The sequence below is a fragment of the Gavialis gangeticus genome, unplaced genomic scaffold, assembly GCF_001723915.1.
Source record: "Gavialis gangeticus isolate Ggan-Ray unplaced genomic scaffold, GavGan_comp1, whole genome shotgun sequence".
Lineage (NCBI taxonomy): Eukaryota > Metazoa > Chordata > Crocodylia > Gavialidae > Gavialis > Gavialis gangeticus.
The window spans coordinates 59,946,973-59,953,907 of record NW_017729025.1 but is presented as its reverse complement, the minus strand read 5'-3'; positions in this window follow the sequence as shown (position 1 = coordinate 59,953,907).

Genomic DNA, 6,935 nt, shown 5'->3' with positions numbered 1-6,935 from the left:
AGGTTTAGGTTAGATATTAGGAAGAACTACTTCACTGTAAGGGTGGCCAGAGCCTGGAACAGGCTTCCCAGAGAGGTGGTGCTCTCACCTTCCCTGGAAATCTTCAAGAGGAGACTGGATAGACACCTGGCTGGGGTCTTATGACCCCTGCCACCCCCAGTGCTCCTTCCTGCCCATGGCAGGGGGTCGGACTAAATGATCTGTCTAGGTCGCTTCCGACTCATTGATTCTATGATTCTATATTACATTTTTCTTTACAGCAAGATAGTATAAAAATTGTGAACCAAATGAAGAGGTGACATAAAGACAAGAGTATGTTACACATTGGGCTCAGTCATTAGCTGTACCCAGTATCCTAGGTATAGCTGACTGTTGGAGAACTAGATCAAAACGATGCATTCACTTACACATTTTTACAGAGAGAGGTAGTTAGCCATGTTAATGTAAAGTCAGGCAGACGGTAGGACAGGTGGCATCCTAGAGACTAACTCAGAAAGGTGTAAGCATTATCAGTCAGATGCATCTAATGAAGTTGGCTGTTGCTTATGAAAGTTTATGCTTTTCTGAATGAGCTAACCTCTAAGGCCGCATCCAGATGAGCATAGATGTGCAGTATGTGGCGCCACAGACCTATCTGCAGCTCCACACACTGCACATGCAGGCATTCCCTGTGCTGCTACTTTGTATTGGGGGTGGGGGGAGGGCAGTTTGGCCCTGGGAGTTCCTGGGGTCAAAAAAACCCACGCTGAAAAAAGTGGGATGGTGCATGTGGCGGCAGCACATGCCACCCAAAACCGGAGACACACTCCACTGCTGGTCAGGCTTCCTTCTGCAACTGTAGCCCTGTGAGACCACCAGGAACCAATGTAAAGCTGTTGGGGCCAGCACAGTTCTCCAGGGTACCTGACACATGCAGTACAATACAGGGTAACCTGACACACACCAGAGCACGTGTGGCAGAGGCATTCCCTGGAGACAAGTAGCAGCGGCAGAAGGTGTGCCACTGCTATTTGCCCCCGGGGAAACAAACATCCACACTCACCTGGACATGCCTTAAGGTGCTTCCCTGCCTTATTTTCTGCCTTGCATTTTTATGATAGTGTTATACAGTTACTTTTCACCGGGACAAATGGGGACACAGAGTGCAAAGTAAGAAAGTCTTTGAAAGTCTGTTTTCTACAACCCAAATGTTGGCATTGTTGGCTGTTTGTATAAATGCACAGCTCAACAGTATATAAAAATTATGGCTTGAGGTCCATTTAATTGATATCTTCCTTTCATACCTCTGCTGTATCCCTTAAAATGATTTCATACGTTCCATTTGAAATTTCCTTCCAGGTTTTTATAACAGACTCAGCATCATGACACCTGCGTACTTGCCATCAGTAAGGGGAAGCAGTCGACCATGAAAGTGAACAACCACAGTTTCAAAATAACACCTTCCCAATTTGTATTCCTTCCAATGCCATGGTTAATTCTGTCCTGTGTTCCCAGCCCAGACTATTCTGTATAGCATATTCAGATTTTAAAAAGCCACTAGTCAAAAAGCAAGAAATGCATGGCTGGCCAGAAGAGTTCCAGCAACACATTTATGGCAGAATTTTCTGATTCATCAAAAGTGTAATATTTTGAATTAACAGTTTGATTTTGAGGAAGATCTGATTGAACCCAAGACCTTTGCCTTGTTTCATGCTATCTCATCTGCTTAGTCCCTCAGCAGCCTGCAATGGGGAGTTGATAAGCAACTGAAAGACTTGGAAATCTTTGGAGTTTTGGCTTTTAGGCTCCTGGCACCTCAGCAGCTTCCACTACTCTCAGTTCCTATAGCTCTGGGGCAGTCCTCCAGGCAGACTACCTTGGACAAAGGACCACAAAATTTCAAAGATATACAGCTTAGGGCAGCTGGAATTGGTCATTTTTTCCTGATCATATTTCAAAATACTGAAACCTTCCTAGAAACTAAATTACTTTTCTCTTCCCATGGTTACATTTGCATTCAGAAAGGAATGTGCATTTTTCAAACTTTGTTTTTAAAATAGTTTTATTTTAAAGAGTTATGAGTAGAAAAGTGGGGACTGGAAAATACAGACTATAGAATTTAAGGCAGAGTCACTTCAGATAGAATTAGTCACATTGCAAATAGTGGCCTCTTTTACTATCTTTCTTGAAAATAAACTTTTCTGGGACCAGTACTTTATACTGTTGCTAACACAAAGTGGGCTGCAAAACAGTTGTACCCAATTACATTGCAGAATCATTGACACCAGATTTCACTGACACCAAGAAATGAATGAGCTCGACAAAAGGAATTTGACATTTAACTTCCATTCTGGGCAGGTTATTCCGTAATTATCTATGGGGGTTCTTGTACATTTCTGTGAAGAATTAGGTACAAACCATTTTTAAGGAGAAGGTTACTGGGCCATAAGGATGACTGGTTTGATTGGACCTTTAATTTTATGTGTACCCTGTTTATTAACATAGCCATTGCTTTGAAGATGTATTTCCTAACATCTATAAATTTGCAAGATGCTTTCTGCACATTTTCATTACGCCCATGTGTCGTCTCTTCAAAGAATTAACTAATTTTGGGGGAAAGGGCTTTCAGACATTACACATAAACTGGCTTAAGTGATCAGAAATTGGTTTAAATCTGTAACATAACAGACGTTAGGTGTACATAAACCCGTTTGAAAATGGCTGAAACCGGTTTGAGATAAACCTGGTTGAATGTAGTAGCAGACTTAACTGATTTGGGCCAAACTTGTTTATGCAATGTCTGTCCCAGACCCCTTTCTGGTTTAAGTTAAACCAGACTCTCCCAGCATCCCGGCATGCTCTCTGGGCTGTACGGGGCTCTCTGCTCCGCAGAAGGGCTGGCCTCTCCCCTCTGCTCCCTGGCTGCAGCTCTGCAGAGACTGCAGGCATCTGCCTGGCTTCCCCCTGCTCCCTCCCTTCCCTCCCTAGTTTGTGCTAAGCAGGGATCCCTGTCCCTTCTGCCTTACACAGCCACCTCTCAACATTAGCTAGCAGACCACATGCTGGCTGGGGTCTGTGCTGTGACATACAGGACAAAGGTAGAATCAGCAGGTAGCTGGTAATGTCCCTCTGTTGTTTTCTTAATGGGCTGATAAACACTGAGTTAGGGGTGATAAATGCTGTATTATAAATTCCCTGCTAGGCTGATCAGAAGAGGTAGGGGGGAACCCCTCCCTAATCACTAGCAGAGATCCTGGTGTTCCCCACCTGGCCACACCCTCCCCTGCTCAGTAGTGTGGAAGGGAAGGGAGGGCTGCTCTAGCGCCCCCGCCTCCAGCTTCTAATCTGAGCCACTGCAGGCATGTGCCTGCATTTCTAGGATGTCTGTGCAGTTACAAAGTGATTTAGCCTAGCCAGGTCAGACTAACCTGCAAAGATTGAATCAATTCAGGCTCAGGCTTTTTGAATGTCTGTCCCTAGACTCAGAATACCCTGATAGCATCTTGCTATTACTCTAGCCCATGTGGCTATGATGACTACTTGAAGTTCTTTTATATCAACAAACAGTCCACTAGGGACATTTCTTCCTGACTGATCTGGGCATAGCTCCCCTATCCCAAGCAAGAACAGCCAAAGTGAAACAAGCTGTAGGACACCCAAAAGTCTTCATCGCTATTATTTTCACCAAGATGTCTCTAATCACCTGTCATTCAGGTGTCCTATCAAGAGACCATGCCCTTCAGAACACTTCACAATTTCCTGAAAAATACAGAACTCATTGAATATTGTCCCTGGAGAGGCTGCATCATAGTTAGAGTTGCCCAAGAAGTCAAACTGATTATGCAGTCTTCAGCTGGTGGTATTAACCATAGATATAAGGCTATCTGACAAAGGTATTTATATAGGATAACACACAGTTTTGGAAAAAATTATTAAAACCAAAGTTCTACATCATTCTTCTAAAACTAAAGGACATATAAAGACTGCTGGCTGCACCTAGGATAAGTCTCCTCTGACCAAATCCTGGTCCAGATGGACAAAACAACAGTGGTAGCCCACCTGAACTAGCAAGAAGTCCTTGTCTGCTTTCTTGAGTTCAGGCTGCTGTACATCCGCTACCATTCACAAAAAAATAAATTGTAAATGTTTATATATTTCCATATATATGGGGAAAAATATTTAGAAGCATGGGCTTCCTCACTTTTAACATTCCATGGTTAATAAAACCCTAATGCGCAGAGATGTGTTTACATGCCAGGTTTCCAGTATTCTTCCTGCCCTCTTGCTTGTGCTGCCAAATTCTAAGAGAGTAGGGGAACTGGAGTGAGTTACTACTACCTTTCCCTTGATGTGCATTTTAACTATATTAACACAAAAAATACATATAGGAGTATCAGCCCATTTTATAGCACTTTTCTGATGACCTTAGAAGAAAAAATAGTGAAACCCTATGGCTGTGCTTTGGAAAGTCAGTGATAAAAAACATGTTTCTATAATACTTGTTGGCCGAGCATGATCCCTCTTCAGTTTAAGTCCTATGAAGGAAGCTTTGAAATCTGGATATAGCTTCTCTGAAGAGAAAGGAGAGAAACAGAAAACAAATTGGAACATTTTTGTTCTTGGGCTGTTACCTAATACAAACAACTTCAGTTTTCATATGAAATTCCCTGCAGCAAATGTATATCCCCACACTAGTAAAAGCAATACATTGGTTAGGCTTCATATTAGATAAACAGAGTGGAACAAGAAGCAGTAGTCTATTGAAAAAAGCAATAACTTTGGTATGTCTGCTTCTGTTTGGCTGGGCTGAAAGATATCTAAGTCCCAAGGATCCTGTAGCTGGAAAGACTGCCAAATCATATGAAGCAGGTTGAAGTACTATCTAGAATGTATTGTCTAGAAAATTTGTCTGAAGATTTCTATATCTTACAATCTAATAAAGTGCACAGTGTTTAGATCTGTTCTTATCCCAGATTTATTCTGCAGTTTTACACCTGGAGGAAGAGTTGTTGGCTAAACTGTTGCAATGGGAGGTTTACCATTGACTTCAGTAGGTGCAAAGTTAAGCTGGTCCAGAGCACCATTCAAAATCCCATCCTCAGGCTTAATCAGTGGATATGTTTTTGATCTCATAGTCCTTAGTCTGAATTCTTCCCTCCACTCCGGAGGTACTAAAAAGCAATCCTTGATAGAAAGAACAAGTATCATTACTGCTGACTCCTAAATAACTAAGAAAACCCTTGTTTACAGTTTGTGGGCATGTCCATACATACAGGCATGTGCACTTGCAGCAGCTCAAACAGCAGCAGCACAAATTTGTGGTGGAAATTTGTGCCTCAGCACATGTTTCTGAACATGAACTTTGGAGTGGGGTGAATTGTGCCACTTGGGGCAAATTGACCCTGCCCAGCTGCTCCTGGATCTTCAGCCAGGGGGAGCTAGAGGCTGGGGCCAGCATCTGTACTGGCCCCAGCAGTATAAGAATCTGTCCTGGTGAGCAGCTTAGGGCTACTTGCCCGCAGGAACTTCTGCCGCCCAGCCAATTGGTATCTGGGGACACTAGCCCCTTGTACCATCTGAACTGCTGAAGCAGCCCTAACCTAGAGTGGCCCCTGCACCCTCTACCCACTGCAGCAGTCTGGCAATGGGGGATACTGCCTGGCTGTGACCTGCTGCCACCTGCAACAGCATCTGTCCTCTGGAACCTGCAGCCCCATGGCTGCATGCCTGCCAGACCCAGATGGGGACCACATGGCTGGCTGAGCTGTGATATGGCCTCTGCAGCAGACCACCTGTACTTCTGGGATAGCTGCCAGTGGGCCGTGGCTGCCCAGTTGGTGGCATTCAGGCGGCACTTCTGTCATATCTTCTGGTGTCTCCGCTCTGCCATCTGGGCAGCTATCACTCCTTGTGGTGACCCACTTTGAACTGTTGAAGCATGTCCTCTTGACCCCAAATGGTCAGATCAACCGCCTCATCTGCTCTCCAGCTGTGTCCCCAGTGCTGACCCTGGGCAGGCTTCTCTGCCCAGTTCCTGCTACTTGCCTCACTAGCAGAGATCCTCATGTTCTCTGATTTAAAATTGCAAATTCTGTGATAAAAACCCAAATCCTCTCATTAAAATACCCCAAATCTGTGTTCTTCTCCAATTAAAATGAAATGCCACTAGATAGAGAGAGACCAGTTGGGCAATGTTTTATTGATATATTTACAATTTTAAAGCAATTTGGAAGCCTACCAGTTCTTCTATCACCATAATAAAACAAATTCTAAATATCTGTACACTTTGGCGTTTGCTTTTGTTTTTTTAATCATAAAAAATCAGGGCTGCTCCTGCCCCCTTTGCTCACTAGGATGTGGAGCACTGAACAGCACTGATACTCTGCCCTTGCCCCTCATGAACAACCTACAGCCCTGCCAGTGCCCCTCATCCTGGACCCACAGACCCTGCCTGCCCCCACTATTTCCCTCCTGGCAGCAGCTCCATCCCAGCACCAGGACATGAGTCCAGCTGCAGCTGTTCCACCTGTTGCTTTGTGGCTCTGAGCAGTGCCAGCCCTTGCTGTTCTGCTCCCTGCACCTGTACCCAGGCCCCAGCAATCCCCATGTCACTCCTGGGAAGGCCTCAGCTGGTGCTCAGGGACTGGGCTGAGCAAGCCCCTTCCCATCCAGGCTGGCCTACCCCTGTACAGGCTGCTCTAGGGGGGACAGTGGAGCTCTATATCCAGCTCAGGTGGACGATCCTACCCAGAGCACTCCCCCATCCCTGACTCCCATCTATCTCTCTTACACACACACCCCTGCTGCCACCTCCATGCCTCCCCCCAGCCCCTCACACACCCAAGTGGTTCCTGGGGCCAGGATCCTGCCCTCACCCAGGCAGGGGCCACATGTCCCAGCACCGGCGTGGCCATGAGGCAGGGCTTCAGTGTGGCAGTTGCCTCTGCAGTTGTGGC